Source organism: Gigantopelta aegis, chromosome 8, assembly GCF_016097555.1.
Source record: "Gigantopelta aegis isolate Gae_Host chromosome 8, Gae_host_genome, whole genome shotgun sequence".
Lineage (NCBI taxonomy): Eukaryota > Metazoa > Mollusca > Gastropoda > Neomphalida > Peltospiridae > Gigantopelta > Gigantopelta aegis.
This window is the reverse complement of record NC_054706.1, coordinates 79,762,619-79,780,073: the sequence shown is the minus strand read 5'-3', so window position 1 is coordinate 79,780,073 and position 17,455 is coordinate 79,762,619.

Sequence of the window (17,455 nt, the reverse complement as noted above, 5' to 3'; positions counted from 1 at the left end):
GTGATTAGTGGAATGTATTAAACTGCTCTATAACCAAAATAGCATTTAACTAAGGCTTAATCCACAATACCCAGACCCTACATCCCATATAACAGACACTGTTTCATATACCAGATATATGTTCTACTGATTCTACACAAATTGGAAATATGTACCATAAAAGCGCAGCTAATAATAAAATATAACTTTATTTTTAAAAAGGACACTTTGTTATGTTTGTGACGTCATAATGTTTAGCTAAACGAGAACATTAATGAGTTCTAATATTTAGAGAACTGTCGGACATTTTATTCAACATCAGATGTGTGTTTTTACTTCTATAATAAAACAAGAGTTATACAAGTTAGAATTAATTTAGTTATTCGTGGTAATTTTGTTAGTTACCATTGAAACGTTTCTGTAAAAAAAAAATTGCACCGCTTTCAGACCATACATCCACCCAGGTGATGACCCTAGGGCTGCTATCATTGTCATTTTCAACCAGAACCCTTGTACAGTACTAACTCCTAAACTAGGCCTCTTTTCAGATTTGACTGGAAGACTATAACCGGCGTGAGCATAAAACAAGAATGTCATCCTTCCTGCAACTCGTTTTCGTTATTACCCTTGATGCCAACATGGCTGGGCACACCCATACCACAAGACGGATTACAAAATAATGTATTTGTGTACGCAGCCATGACTGGTCGGAGAACTGATCTTGTCCGCGATATATTGTTCCACATCTGTCTGTTGGAAGACTGCCACTATAGCGTGCGCCAGTACAGCTGCTAAACATCGTTTTACAACTTCCGTAAAGAAAGGGAAGTCTGAAGGCGCATACAATAATATTTCAATAAAGGGTATTTTTAAGAGAAATATCACTCAAATTATTCTTAAGGCTAAACACCTTTAAAGGGACATTCCTGAGTTTGCTGCATTGTAAGATGTTTCCAAGTAATAAAATGTTTGTACGATTAAACTTGCATATTAAATATATTTTCTTGTTTAGAATCTCAGTGTCTGTATATTCAATGTGTTTCTGTCCGACTTAATATTTGTAAGAAGCCCAAACTGGATTTTGTCTTCAAATAATTTCGTACGTATATTTTAGGAAATAAGATGAAATTTAACCTAATACAAATATTAGAACGATCAGAAACACGTTTAATATACAGCCACTAATATTTTATGCAGAAAAATATATTTGATATGAAATTACAATCGTTAAAAAGTCTCTCTGTTAGTCGATAACATCATAAAAAGTGCAGCAAACTCAAGAATGTCCCTTTACGAAATATTTTAAGTTGGCTTTTTAGTCGCACTAATCATGAAAATAAACTTAACTTTTGACTTGTGTCTTCTACTTGTCTTCTTTTTTTGTGTGGTATTATTGATGTAATTAAAAGAAAGTATTTAATTGAATGAATGAATGAATGAATGAATGAATGAATGCTTAACGATACCCCAGCACAAAAAAAAACATCGGTTATTGGGTGTCAGAAATGGTAAGTATATGAAAATATGATTTATATATAATTATGTAAAACCAGTGTAAAGTAGGGGTAAAGTATAATACAATATATAAATCAAGGTAAGTATATTTTAAAACTTTGTATAGAAGTCAAAGTATTGCCACATGTATCATTTCTCGTCGGCTTGGGATGATCACTCTCCACCAAAGTATGGCGCACAGTCAGTGTACACTGACAATATTCACACTGAGGAGGAGGGTCCTTCTTTATATAAAAATACTTTCAAACAATTCGTATTCAACAAAGGAAAATTTAGACGTGACAAAGCACCAGCGATTATTGTTAAACGATAGATCCAGTAAGGAGAAACCAAAGTACGTGTTTTACGTGGGATAGTGTTGCAATGTTTGATTATGAGATATGTACGTTTGTATCGACCAGTATGACGGAAACGTTATCTCTGTCATGCCAGCTTGTCTCTGTTACCACGAGGCCATAAGAAAACAAAGTTAAAAGTGTGTTTTGTTTAACGACATCACTAGAGCACATTGATTTATTAATAATCGGCTATTGGATGTCAAATATTTTGTAATTTTGACGTGTAGTCTTACAGATGAAACCCGCTACATTGTTCCCTGCACCATCACACAAACAGGATAGCATAGCATATATCATGACCGTTGATATACCAGTCGTAGTGCACTGGCTGGAACGACAAAATAAATGCTAGATTTTCATATAAATGTTTTTAAAATGGGGGTGGTAAAAAAAATTCAGGTCATTAGAAATACGGCATTTAGAGCTAAAATAATTTGGTCAATACCCCGCCCGCCCCGCCCCCCCCCCCCCAAAAAAAAGAAAAGAAGAAAAACCCTCCAAAATATCCAAAATAAAAACAAATAAAACATCAAAAGAGAAACAATATGACTGAACTTAGAAGAAATTGCAACAAATTTTTATTTTGGGGGTGGGAGGTATTATATTTTTAAGGTTACCCCACTGAACATTATATCTAAAATCTACATAACTCTATCCCGGGAAAAGTTCTAATCAGCATAAATCCAATATGGCTGCCAACACTAATATTTGAGGTCTCGTATCTCCTAAATGATTTTACACCCCATAAATGTATTACAAATGAATAGAAATAGGATACCAAAGAATAAAAATATCTTGTTTAAAATATACCATGACGCCGATATCACGCAAATATGACATCATGTTACATCACCATTACTCAAATTGGCTCATATTTAACATGCAAACGTGTAGGTGTCAGCACATACAATAGTATGCGTATAGATTTAACCACATACTTCCTAATAACACTTAATCCTTATTGATATAATATTACAAATGATAGGCAGGATTTTAATATGTATTGTCAGGTTCAGACCTACTGTTTGGAAGGAAAGTGAATGTCACTAATTTCAAATATTTTTTCAAATGTGCTATCAAAAATAATATCATCCGACAACTTATGCTGTATTTGTTCAGTAAAACAATTCAAATTATTGTAATACCACAACTACGTCCACGTTATCTAGTTCTTTGGGATCTACGAATACATTTATGTCACCGACACTTTGCAATCACCGAAGAACAATCACGTGCACGCTTCTGCAATTGACCTTGTACAATCACATCTCACACCTAGTGTGAGTGCACTGCTGAGTGTTCATTTGTTTTGTGTAACACCCATCCCCAGTTTCATGGCTTCAAACTATCTTCTTTTCCCACCCGAACACCTGGCAGTATTGCTGATGAATGTGGCATCTGGCTGCTTCACACACGCACACACACACACACACACACACACAAAACCCTTGTATATTCTTATGTATTGCACATTTCGTATTATAACTACGAATTTCCTGTATATAAAATGTAGAAGATGTGAAATGTGCTCATCAAATTAACCCTTGACAAAGGATTGTCCTAAACCAGTTAGTAGTATTAACTGTCAGTGTCTTCAAAATAAAATAAAACGCTCTAGTCAGTGTCTTCACCAATGACATGCATAATTTCAGTCTTTATTAAAGGGACATTGCTGAGTTTGCTGCAGTTTTTAAGATGTTATCGACTAACAGAGACTTTTTAGCGATTGTAATGACATATCCAATATATTTTTCTGCATAAAATATTAGTGGCTGTATATTAAACGTGTTTCTGATCGTTCTAATATTTGTACTAAGTTAAATTTCATTTTATTTCCTAAAATGTTATTTTTTCGTACATACGAAATTATTTGAAGACAAAATTCAGTTTGGGCTTCTTACAAATATTCAGACGACCAGAAACACATTGAATACACAGACACTGATATTCTAAACTAGAAAATATATTTAATATGTAAGTTTAATCGTAGAAATATTTTATTAGTCGGAAACAAACTCAGGAATGTCCCTTTAATAGAAAGTTAGTGTATTGATCAGCATGAACTTTTGTATTCACAAAACGTTTACCATCATCAACATTTTTATCTTTTCACAAATATAATTAAAGGTACATTTTGACAAGGTAATAACCGCAACAACAAAGCGTTGTAGGTAGACTGTTGCAGGTATGTCCTGAAGAAGACTGGATTGACAAAATTCAAGTATGCACAAAACAGAAGTTCGTGAATATATTTGCATACAGCTCTGATGGCATGCACTCGTGTATCTTTATTAAAACAGTGATATCAGTTGTTCGCAAAATATGAGAATATTCCTCCACAATTGTGACACTAGCTCGAGTCATCTCCAGCCCTCCCCTTATCGATATTGATACGTAGGGGAAGCAAAACGAATCTGCGCTGTACTTACTTGTGGTGACGTTTAGCGGCTTCGGGTTTCTTCATGTAGCGTTGGTACTGGTTAACAAAATGTAAGTTTAATGTCATGACTGGACTCGAGAATAATGAAACTAAAGCTCTTTGACATCAGATTTAGGACAAAATGTGTATTTTAGACACGATAGTTTGGTACCATTTGGTTGTCAAAACATTACATAGAGTTTCCTCTAGCCTTCCCCTACATATCAACATCAATAAGGGGAGGGCTGAGGTGACTCGAGCTATTGTGACACCTGACATAAGCATAGCCTTCAGTTGTCACATCCATTGCTTTCATTTTAATGATGAAATATATGTACAATATTGCTACCAAAAACATGAAAAGGTTTGTACAAAATCACACTAGTGTATAGGCTATATCACCAGACATCATTTTAGCCAGTGATGCGACATATATACATGCATGTATGCATGCACGCACGCATACACACATACTAGTAAGTGTCAGGTTTACCCATGTAAGCGGGATAGACCGCGTAGCTTGTAGGCCCCATGTATATGGTTGAGTTAAAGAGCATCCTTTATATGGATGTCTCGATACCTCAGAACATCGTTGCAAGTCTGCAAGTTGCAGGCGATTCGGTGCTACAGATTCGATTCCCAGTATCGGCATGGGACAGTTTGTGAGCCGAGAAGGGATTTTATCTATGTATGTAATAGTCAAACCCGACATGCATACAATAAATAGATATTCATATATCAATACATACATGTATGCATACGTACATACATACATACATACATACTGTGCGCCACATTTTGGTGGAGTGTGATCATCTCAAGCCGACGAGAAATGATATATTTGGCAACAGAAATATTTTGGAATCGTTTAAATTCCATCCAGAATTGGTTGTAAAGTTTTTGAAACATTTTGACTTCTATACAAAGTTTTAAGGTTTACTTACCTCGATTTTATGTATTGTATTATACTTTTCCTCACAGCTCCTTACACTGTGGTTTTACATGAATATATATAAATAATATTTCAATATACTTACCATTTGTGACACCCAATAGCCAATATGTATTTTTGTGCTGGGGTGTCGTTAAACATTCATTCAACGCCATATAACCGTAAATAAAATGTGTTGAGTGCGTCGTTAAATAAAACATTTCCTTTCCTTTCATTCATTCAATACATACATACATACATACATACATACATACATACATACATACATACGTGTAGTATCTGTGTCATCAGAAGGCACATTGTCATTTTGGCGTCATGTCAGGTGAAGCCTTGATGTGGATAACCTAAAAAATGTTTAAATTAGGAAGTATTTTATATACTAGTATCAGTATATACGGTTCAATTTCATACCACTTCTGAGTAGTCAGATATTAAGATACTTTACAACTGTGAACAACTCCGGTATGGCGGCACTAATAGGAAACACAAGAATTAGACTAAAGGATATCACTACAACTGTCACGGTGCCTGATGCTGCTAAAGCTCGACTGATGTATTATTTAAAGTCCAACTGCAGCATCACTGACGTCGACAACAGCTACCAACTCCGGCGCCTTGGAGACTACGACAACCACGGCACATTGACCGACGAGGAGACGGACAAGCTGGTTCTCGTGTGCTTCATGGTGTCGCCAGACGAACTCGAGGACAAGTGTATCTTCAACAGCGATGCTATGTGCGGGGACTCTGGAAACAAATTCTTTGAGCTAAGCACAGTTCGGAACCACTTGCTGGTCGCTAGCAGCATCATTATTGGTGGGCAGAGGAAGCAGGTTAAAGACATTATGACGTACAAGATGTCGTGGATGAATCGAAACTACTTTGAACCAATGCGCTTTGACGAACATCTGCGCCGAGTCCTGGGGCTTCAGCGACGTCAGCCACAACGTGACTGTATGTTTCAGTGAGACTAAACTGCTAGTGGATTGCATAAAAAAAAATAACCGTGAGATAAGACGCTTAAAGGGACATACCTTAGTTTCAACTCGTGAAAATTAACACTAAGCTTAGTTAATCTACAAGCCTGAAACACATTTGAATAAAGTTACAATTGAGTGAACAATGAGTCTGTGACCTTGAAATGGTGAAATACCCTCTAAAAACGGACTAAAACTCGACTCCATAACTGTTTCTTCTCAGACGCACGTGCGTTTTTAACAATATGAAAAATGCATTTTGTGATATTAAAACCACCAGGATGACCAAAAACACTTCGAATGTACGGAAATTGATAATCTAAACCATAAAATCTAAGTAAAGTATGATTTCAGTTATCAAAAACGGCTATAACAGTCAAAAATATACCTTAGTGTTTAAAAACTAGGGTATGTCCCTTTAAGCACATCAAGGCAAAAAATTAAACGGTTTAATAATTTAACGTGTGTTGGTCATATTAGAACTATACTATTTTGCTATTTATACTGGATTTTAATAACATTAGAAATGTAATTATTTAATACTCATGTGGCTCTGCACATATAAACATATAATGAGATTATGGTTGTGATTAGCAGACGTTCAACGGAACTGCTTCATCGACGGTAAAGTTAAACTGCTGGTGAATTCAGTTACAAAAAACTAAAACATATATAACGCTTTAGTATATCAAGACAAGAACTAAAACAATCCAAGAATGTAACCAGTGCTGTCAGCAAGAAAATTACTGAATCCTTCTATAAAGCTAACCTGTTGGTGGATTCCATCAACAAACATATAACACTACTGTATACACATGTCGCTTTAGTATATCAAGGAAAGAACAAAAACAATTCAAGAATACCATAATGATTTATATTGCATTTTATAAACAAACAAAACAAAGATCTGTCTTTCTCACCAATAAATTATGTTCTTCTAAAATGGCCAATTGTTTTTCAGTCTCTAGAACATCTAATGAGTGAAATCCAGAATATATATATATATATATATATATATATATATAAATGTTGCAAGGTGAACATACTTATAATTTCTAGAATCTCTTGCATAAACCGTAATACGTGATCTGGGCCCATATTTTCGAAGCTATCTTAGCCTACGAAATCGTGAAATCATCGTAAGCTATGACGTCACTATGGCGTGCGCTGTAGTGACGTCACAACCTACGACGGTTTTACGATTTCGTAGCGCTATGATGGCTTCGAAAATATGGCCCCAGGGCCGTATCTCAGCACAATACAGAGTCAAATGGGCATTTGGCAAAATAGTGGTTGATTTTATGAATATCTAACTAGTGCCTCCGCTACAGGACAGCCCACTCCCTAGAAGATCCTTTACAGGCCTCGGTGGCGTCGTGGTTAGGCCATCGATCTACATGCTGGTAGGTACTGGGTTCGGATCCCAATCGAGGCATGGGATTTTTAATCCAGATACCGACTCCAAAATATCTGAGCGAGTGCTCCGCAAGGCTCAGTGGGTAGGTGTAAACCACTTGCACCGACCAGTGATCCATAACTGGTTAAACAAAGGCCATGGTTTGTGCTACCTTGCGTGTGGGAAGCGCAAATAAAAGATCCCTTGCTGTCTGTCGTAAAAGAGTAGCCTATGTGGCGACAGCGGGTTTCCTCTAAAAACACAGTGTCAGAATGACCATATGTTTGACGTACAATAGCCGATGATAAGATAAAAAATAAATGTGCTCTTGGTAAATAAAACAAACTTTACTTTTTTTACTTTACAGGAGATTTCATCATCCTTTCACTGCCACAAAGAAGACTGACACTCTCAGATTATGTACCACCCGATTTGCAGCTGTTCTTGCTATCACATGTGAGATTGCGGCAAAACAACACACAGTAACCCTAATACTTGTACTCAATTTGTGAGTTATTTATTGGCTACCACAAGATATATTCATTTTTGAAAAATCGTTTAAATGTTTTAGCTTTCCCTCTTATGTACTTTATACAACTGGAAATCTGACTGATGCGTTTTCAGTGGAGTTCAGTATATACCAGTCTCTCTCTATATATGTAGTCGAATGAAAATATGGCCGTAATAGTGCTTAACACAATAAAAGTGGACCATATATGGATTGTTCCATGGCTTTAGTTCTAGTTTGCCATGTCATAATATTGCTTAACACTATAACAAACTAAGACTATAACCATGGTACAATATGTGTGTGTATATATATATATATATATATATATATATATATATATATATATATATATATATATATATTGTACCACGGGGTCACCTGTCTAACATGGCCGGCGACCCCTTAAATCGGACCCCAAATCGCTAAAATACCTGTATTAAGCGACCACAGTAAATGTTTACTGTTATATAAAAGGGATATTTTAACAACAGTGACAAGATGCAGCAAATAACCGATCTTCACACCTTCAGGAATATTAGTACCCATTCAGTCCTGACATCTCTCCTGTGTATCAGTTAAGAAAGTATGACTTTGGAATGCATCTAATTGGGTCTGGTTAGGCTAAGCTTGACATTTGTATATTCACTTACTATGACAATACGCTGGATGAAGAAGGAATTAAATAATTAAATGAAAAAGAAAACAAACTTATTAAGAACGGTTAAATTAATACATTCCAACAATCACCTTATTTTTGAAGGAGGCGACATGTCGAAAGTTGATTTATTGTCAACTGTGGAGCACACAACCATTAATTAGAAATACAGACGGCACAAAAAGAAACGACAACAAATGTTTTAAAGACTGTATATGTGGCAACCTGTAATCAGCGGCCACCTATCTTAAGCGATAGCTTTTCTCTAGTCCGTTGTGTGACCGCTTAAGACCGTGTGTGTGTGTGTGTGTATACAGGTCTCATGTGAGCTCAAAATCATAGAGCGAAGTCACTTCTCTCTCACACTTTTGAGAGGGTTAAGTTTTTAACAGGAGGGAGACTTGACGAGAGAAATTAACCCAATACAGTGAAACCTGTAGTAAACAACGACACATGTGGGTAGTCAAATGTGACCGCTTAAGACCAGTCGCTGCTGAATACAGGTGCAACTTGTTTTACTGTCAGTACTGGAAGTGCTCTAGAGTTTTCTAATATATATATATATATATATATATATATATATATATATATATATATATATATATATATATATATATATATATATATATATATATATATATATATGTGTGTGTGTGTGTGTGTGTGTGTGCCACCAAAATGTTGCGCATTGTCAGTATACATGGGCAATATTTTCACCGAGTGGGAGGATGCTTAAAAATAATAACAAATGAATGTGTTAAAGGGACCCCCGTGACACTAAGAAGGGGGGAAATCTCAACAAAAACTGTTCAACTAATACCAGTTAAAAATAATAGCAGGCCTATACGAACAATATCTTGAGTGAGGGGGTTCAATCCTATGTGCAGGGAACACAGCCTCTAGTGGAAGAGGTGGGGTCATAAGCATGATTTTTATCATTATTTATGTCAAGGTGAAAACAACCCTTACATTTTCGTCCTGGACTGAGAGGGAAGGGCGATTTCGAGCCTGAATAATAATAATAATAATAATAATAATGATAATACATGTAGTAATCATTTGATAAAATAGTAACAATTCGAAATAAATCGCATCTTGAGTTGTTTTGTCAATAGCAGACGACACCACACTAGGGTCGAAACTTGTGTTTAAAAATATTTGGCCTACGTGACATACACAGCGCAGAAGCTTACTGAGTTACGAATAGTTTAAAATATAATATACTTCCTGGTCGCGTGACGAATTATATACTCTTCAAAAAAGATGGGGAACTCTAATAAGAATTTACAATTGCCAACATTGTAAGGTTTATTAGCTGTGGAGAATGGTTATATGATAATATACCAACAAATTATGCATTTTGGAAGTTATCCAATTCTGTAAATATGTTTACAAATATTCGACCGATAACTGATAAGAACACAAAATAACAACACAAGAACCGCGAATATTAAATTAATTTATATTTAAACTCAGTCGATTCCCATTAAGTAAATCCCATTAAGTTTGTGTGTGTATTCGCAGCCAGGTACCGGCTTCCACCCAGAGCGAGTTTTAACGACTCAGTGGGTAGGTGTAAGACCACTACACCCTCTTCTCTCTCACTAACCACCAACAACTAACCCTCAGTCCTAGACAGACAGCGCAGACAGCTGAGGTATGTGCCCAGGACAGCGTGCTTAAACCTTAATTAGATATATAGTTGGTGGTATAATTTTAGCCACGGATGATCTTTTATAGCTTTAACTGGCTTCTTAAGATACTGGCTACTTCTCACATTATCTTCAAATCAGTTGATAAAATGTTGGTGTTTTGTTACCCTTTACAAAGAAAGCAGTTTATCTGTGTTTAACGACACGGAACAAGCTGAAGTTCGCCTGTTACACCGTTATCTAAAACTCGCCAAATAACCACGATATCAAAACGTAGAAACCTGATATTCTATATAACTCCACCATGTCCTAGTTCTGTTTTGTCATGAATCTGAGGAATTTATAACGACCTGTGTCGTCTAAATATCACACATTACATTGACAAATGAAGAGAAGGAAGGAAGTGGTTTATTTAACGACGCACTCAACACATTTTATTTGCGGTTATATGGCGTCGGACAAATGAAGAGACCTCCACCATCACATCTAATTCCAGTATTATCTATGTTTATTAAGCAGCCAAGTCTCAAATGGCATACTACCTACTACAACGGAACTCGACGTATGTACTCATGTCTTAAAGTTGGACACTACTGTTCACTTTTGTATTCATTCCAATACAATTTCCGTCCGAATATGTTTTATTAAGAAATAAAACACTTCCTTCCGTAGCGTTGTCCTATTTAACGACGCACTCATCACATTTTATTTACGGTTATATGGCGTCGGACATATGGTTAAGGACCACACAGATATTGAGAGAGGAAACCCGCTGTCGCCACTTCGTGGATTACTCTTTTCGATTAGCAGCAAGGGATCTTTTATATGCACAATCCCACAGACAGGATAACACATACCACGGCCTTTGTTACACCAGTTGTGAAACACTGGCTGAGGCGAGAAATAGCCCAATGGGCCCACTGACGGGGATCGATCCTAGATCGATCGATCGTGCATCAGGCGAGCGTTGTACCACTGAGATACAACCACCCCCTACCCCACCCCCCACCACCACCACCACCGAACGCTACGGATAGCCTGGAGATGACACATGAAATGGGTTTTTTTTTTTATCTCGTGCGCACGGCATGGCCATCTCGTGGGTATGAGATAATATGTGTGTCACCTCCAGGCTTCTGTACAACGCGCCCCTGCGCGTGCTGTAACCTCACCGTGGTGCCGGGGTGTAACATTCTCTTTGAGAATTTCCAATACAGCACAAATTGAAATTTTGAGTAAAAGTCAGTATCTAGCTGTGATATTTGTAGTTTTGCACAGTTCTTTACACTGTTTTTATTCAAATCTTGAATTTTTATATTGATGTTGATCATCACCTTATTTGTTTGCATTACCATAGTTTGACACCCAGTAGCCGATGTGTTTTTCGTGCTGGGGTGTCGTTAAACATTCATTCATTCATTCATTCTGTACAACGCCTAGAATTTTAAGAATGAATGAATGAATGAATGAATGAATGTTTAACGACACCCCAGCACGAAAAATACATCGGCTATTGAGTGTCAAACTATGGTAATGCAAACAAATAAAGTGATGATCAACATCAATATAAAAATTCAAGATTTAAATAAAAACAGTGTAAAGAACTGTGCAAAAATACTAATATCACAGATAGATACTGACTTTTACTCAAAATTTCAATTGTATCTAAAAAAAAACCCAAAGGGACTTGTGCTGTATTGGCCATTCACAAAGAGAATGTTACACCCCTGCACCACGGTGAGGTTACAGCACGCGCAGGGGATATTTTAAGAAGTAATCACTTGATAACTACCATGCAAAATATCAACAGTTTGAACCTAAATCATTTGAGCTATCTACCCTTAAGCCTCAGCACCATCTTATTTTGCTACCGGCCTCGGTGGTGCAGTGGTTAAGTCATCGGAATACAGGCTGATAGATACAGGGTTCGCAGCCCGGTACCGGCTCCAACCCAGAGCGAGTTCTTAAGGGTAGGCGTAAGACCACTACACCCTCTTCTCTCTCACTAACCACTAACCGACTAAACAACTAACCCATTGTCTGGAAAGACAGCCCAGTTAGCTGAGGTGTGTGCCCAGAACAGCGTGTTTGAACCTTAATTGGATATAAGCACGAAATAAGTTGAAAAAAATAATAATAAATTTAGTTTTGTATAAGTGGTATAATGTATGATATAATATAATATAGCAACTGTTGTTATCAGATAGTAATAAAAATAACAAATAACTTCAAACCAAGGGCTGTTGAATACTACAGATGCCAACCTACTTGTATCCTGTCCTGCACGTAGAAGCCGGCGAAGTCGACAAATACTCTGAATGTGCACAAAAGGGAGGGATGTAGCTTAGTCGGTTGAGTGCTCGTTTGAGGTGCTTGCGTCGCAGGATCGAACCACCACTATGGATGGATCCATTCAACTGACTGGGTTTTTCTTGTTCCAACCAGTGAACCACAACTGGTCAAAAGCCGTGGTATGTGTTTTCCTGTCTTTGGGAAAGTGCATATAAAAGATACTTTGCTGCATTAGGAAAAGTGTAGCGGGTTTCCTCTGATGACGACAAGTCAGAATTACCAACTACTAGTATTTGACATGCAATTACCGATGATTAATAAATCAATGTGCTCTAGTGGTGTCGTTAAACAAAACAAACTAACCGTAGCACAAAAATATACATCGGCTACTGGGTGTTAAACAAAGGTATGAATAAGATTATTTACAATATATATATATACATGTGTATATATATATATATATATATATATATATATATATATATATATATATATATATATATACATGATTCAATAGAAACGTATTCGATCACATAAATATCAAGATTGTGTTTTTTGTCTACTTTTGTCTGGCTTACTTTGAATGAATGAATGAATGTTTAATGACACGCCAAAACAGAAATACCCATCGGCTATTAGGTGTTAAACAACGTAAATTAATATAATATAATTATTTAAAAACACGGCGGGTCTGTGGGTCTCTTGTCCTAAGATATTTTGTTCAACACAAAGTTTCCACTAGGTGTAACCAGTGATTTCAGTACACATTTGTATTGCCGACGCAGACAATCATGCAGCATAGACACGTTTTATTCATTTCAAGTTATTTTCGTGCTTATATCCAATTAAGGTTCAAGCACGCTGTCTTGGGCACACACATCAACTATCTAGGCTGTCTGTCCAGGACAGTGTGTTAGTTGGTTAGTGGTTAGTGTGAGAGAGAAGAGGGTGGTGGCCTTACACCTACCCATTGAGCCCTTAAAGGGACATTCCTGAGTTTGCTACATTGAAAGATGTTTCCGACTAATAAAATATTTCTACGATTAAATTTACATATTACATCTATTGTCTTGTTTACAATATCAGTGTCTGTATATTTAATGTGTTTCTGGTCGTCTTAATATTTGTCTTCAAATAATTTCGTACGTACGAAAAAATATATTTTAGGAAATAAAATGAAATTTAACCTAGTACAAATATTAGAACGATCAAAAACACGTTTAATATACAGCCACTAATATATTATGCAGACAAATATATTTCATATGTAATTACAATCGTTAAAAAGTCTGTTAGCCGATAACATATTAAAAATTGCAGCAAACTCAGGAATGTCCCTTTAAGAACTCGCTCTGGGTTGGAGCCGGTACCGAGCTGCGAATCCAGTACATACCAGCCTATAGTTCGATGGCTTAACCACTAAGCCACCGTGGCCGGTGACACATTTTATTGCCGACGCCGACAAGCAATCAGCTTAGACAAAATAGCCTGTATGCTTGAGCCACCGAAAATGGAAAAACACTAACCGTTTGTTGCCATTATATTATGTTTCCTACTAATAAGGCTTTTTGACATCAGTGTCTCGATAACCAACGTGTTTATGATCGTCCTAATGTTTGAAGTAGATTAAACATCTATTTCCTAATATTTATTTTTTTCGTTTATATTAGGAGTGGAATCTTTAAACATTAGGGCAACTAGGAACATAATCAGAGGCGGATCTAGGAAAGGAGCCAGGGGCCCGCTCCCCCCCCCCCCCCTTACCCCTTACATTTTGCGACAGTTATAATTTTATTATATATTAATTTTCAATTTTTTACGACCCCCCCCCCCCCCCCCCCCCCCCCCTCCAAACCTCCCCAAAAGTCGATTAATTTGTATGCATTTTTCACCTGTAAATGTTAGACTAGCGAAATATGGCAGTTGCAAGATGATAATTTGCCATTAAGATACTTTTATATTGTTTTGTATTCTATTGCACTGGACTGCACTGTGTTGTATAATTGTATTATGACTTTTAATTTAATTATTTACGATGAACAAAATCCCAACATCTACTTGAACACACAAGCGCAGGTCATCACTGCCGACGTTAACCTAGGCTGTTATGAGGTCTAACCTGGAGGAAAGACTATTAGCAACTTGGCTAATGTTATTTAAATATGTACCCAAATTTCTCGGGTTGGGAGTTGGCGTACAAATTTAATTTATATTCGTAATTTATAAGCAATAATTTCCATTAAAAAAATGTATATGTATGTTTTGTTTTTAAACTGAAGTCACTAATTTAGTTTCCGAGGTATATATATTTTCTGTTGGACGACCAAAAATACCGTATTGGATTTTACCAAATTAAAAATTCAAACAAGAAATTATAACTAATGTGTTACTTCGTGGGAAGGGTGTAGGAAACTGAGACAGCCAAAAATAGTGTCTTTAGAGGAAACCCGCTGTAATATTCTTTTAGCAATATGGATCTTTTATATCAGACCTGACAGCAGATACTACTGTTTTTGATATACCAGTCCTGGCAACAGGTTTGAACGGGAGAAAATCAATCAACGAATAGGTCCTACAAATAAGGCACACTATACGAGTGCTATACTAACTGATCTAAATTCAGCTCGTTTATGAATTAAATAACTTTTAGAGTATTTTGTCCTCATAATAATTTGACCAATATTTCTGCTCATTGCTTACAGTTCCTTTCTTAACAACCTATGCACCTGTTCTGGTTCAGACGCCCCTTTCTTTACGGAAGCTGTGGAAAGGGTTTTAGCACATATATTAGCAAGCGCTATACACTGGCAGTCCTCCCATAGACGGAGTTGGAATCATACACCTTGGTCAAGATCAACTATCCATCGTTTTCTTGGAAAAGCACCCAACAGTTACTCATTGCAGCATACCGTCACCATTATGTGATAATTTCTCTCGGAATCTGTCTTGCGCAGGGATACGGTTTTGAATATGCTTGTGACGGTACATGCTCTTAAATTTGTTTCGCCTGTGGCGATTTTAATTGTGTTAGAGGGCCGTGTGCAGTTTCATTGCACTTAAGCCCAGATGGGCAACTTGTTACGTAATACTTCTGCGCGACGGTCCTCGATCGGTACGCTTAATACACACCCAGCCAGGTGCGGAGGCCATGTGGCTAGTAGTTACGTAATATCTCCGGAAGGGCTGTTTATGGCCAGGAGATTGCTCGCGGTTGGCGACAGCCAGACTGACGATCAGAGAGAAATATACCGACTCTAGTAGAGGTAGAATATGAGATGATACGTGAGGTACCGCCTTGTACCCCCAGGCGAATTCTGATTTTTATAATAAATAGCTAGTTTTTAGAGATATCGAGGAGAACGGAAAAGGACGGCTCCCAGGGAACGTAGTCCGTTGGACTTTGGTAAATATTTTTATTTCTGCTCTGTGTATAACCTTGATGTGATTGATGTGACTTTAAATATTTTGATACTGTATTATACCAATATTCTTTAGACAGTGTCTTCGGTCATCTGACGAAGTAAATCGTAGACTTTTTGTTCTAACATTATATGAGTATTTGGTAATATAAAGCTTAGCCAGTCACCCTAGACGACCTAGGTAAAGTGTAGGTTATTGTCTTTATTGTGATAGGTACCAGTAAATTCTGTGTTACAAGGTTACTGAATGAGTAGTTAGGGTTAATTAAAAAGTAACCCGTTAGGAATAGAGCTGTAATTCCTTTATTAATTAAGTTCCCCTGGAAGCGTTCCTAAATTATCACACGTTACTGAACGAGTAGTAAGGGTTAATTAAAAATTAACCAGTTAGGAATGGTGTTGTAATTCCTGTATTAATTAACTTCTCCTGGAAGCGTTTCTCAATTATCACACGTGTGGGTGTGGTGTAACGGTGAAGTGATTCGCATATTGTGTAACTAGACACCTAGAGATTAACTAATTAAGTGATCAGTTCTGGGTTGTTATTATTGCTGTTATTAATTAACTACTACGGCTGTACATTTGTCAGCGTAGATTAATACAGATTCCAAAGTGTATTGTGTTTTTGTTGTGTTTCTAGAGAACTAACGTGCTATAATAATATATACTTTATATAAGATCGTATCTCTGATCATACCTAGACGAGCCATACTAGGGTTTAACCGCCTGTTACAGAGAGATCTAATAGATATACGGTTAGGAGAGATATTTTGATAATCGTGTTTTATTCAGTTACGGGAATTATAGAATCCCCGTGACAATGCTATTGGCAGATCTCTAAGTGTTATGCAAGTTACGGCTTCTTTGACTCATTTTCAAAATGTTATATTATTTTATGTATCGCTGGCGAGTAGATTAATACATATGACTGTCGGGTTTCTCAGATTTTTTTTATCCTTTTGAGGGCGCAATATATACCTTTACAGTCAAACCTGTCCTAGCGGCCACCTGTAATCAGTGGTCACCTGCCTTAAGCGGCCACGTTTTCCCCTCCCAATCGGTTTATAATGTAAATGTACCTGCAATAAGCGGTTGCCTGTCTAACGCGGCCAGCGGCCATCGGACCCCAAATCGCTAAAAGATCTGTATTACGCGGCCACAGTAAATGTTTACTGTTATATAACAGGGGTATTTTATCAACAGCGATAAGGTGCTGGAAATAACCGATCTTCACACCTTCAGGAATACTAGTACGCATTCAGTCCCGAAATATCAATTAAGAAAGTATGACTCTAATTGCATCCAGGCAGGCTACGCTTGACATATGTAGATTCATTTTTTATAAAAATA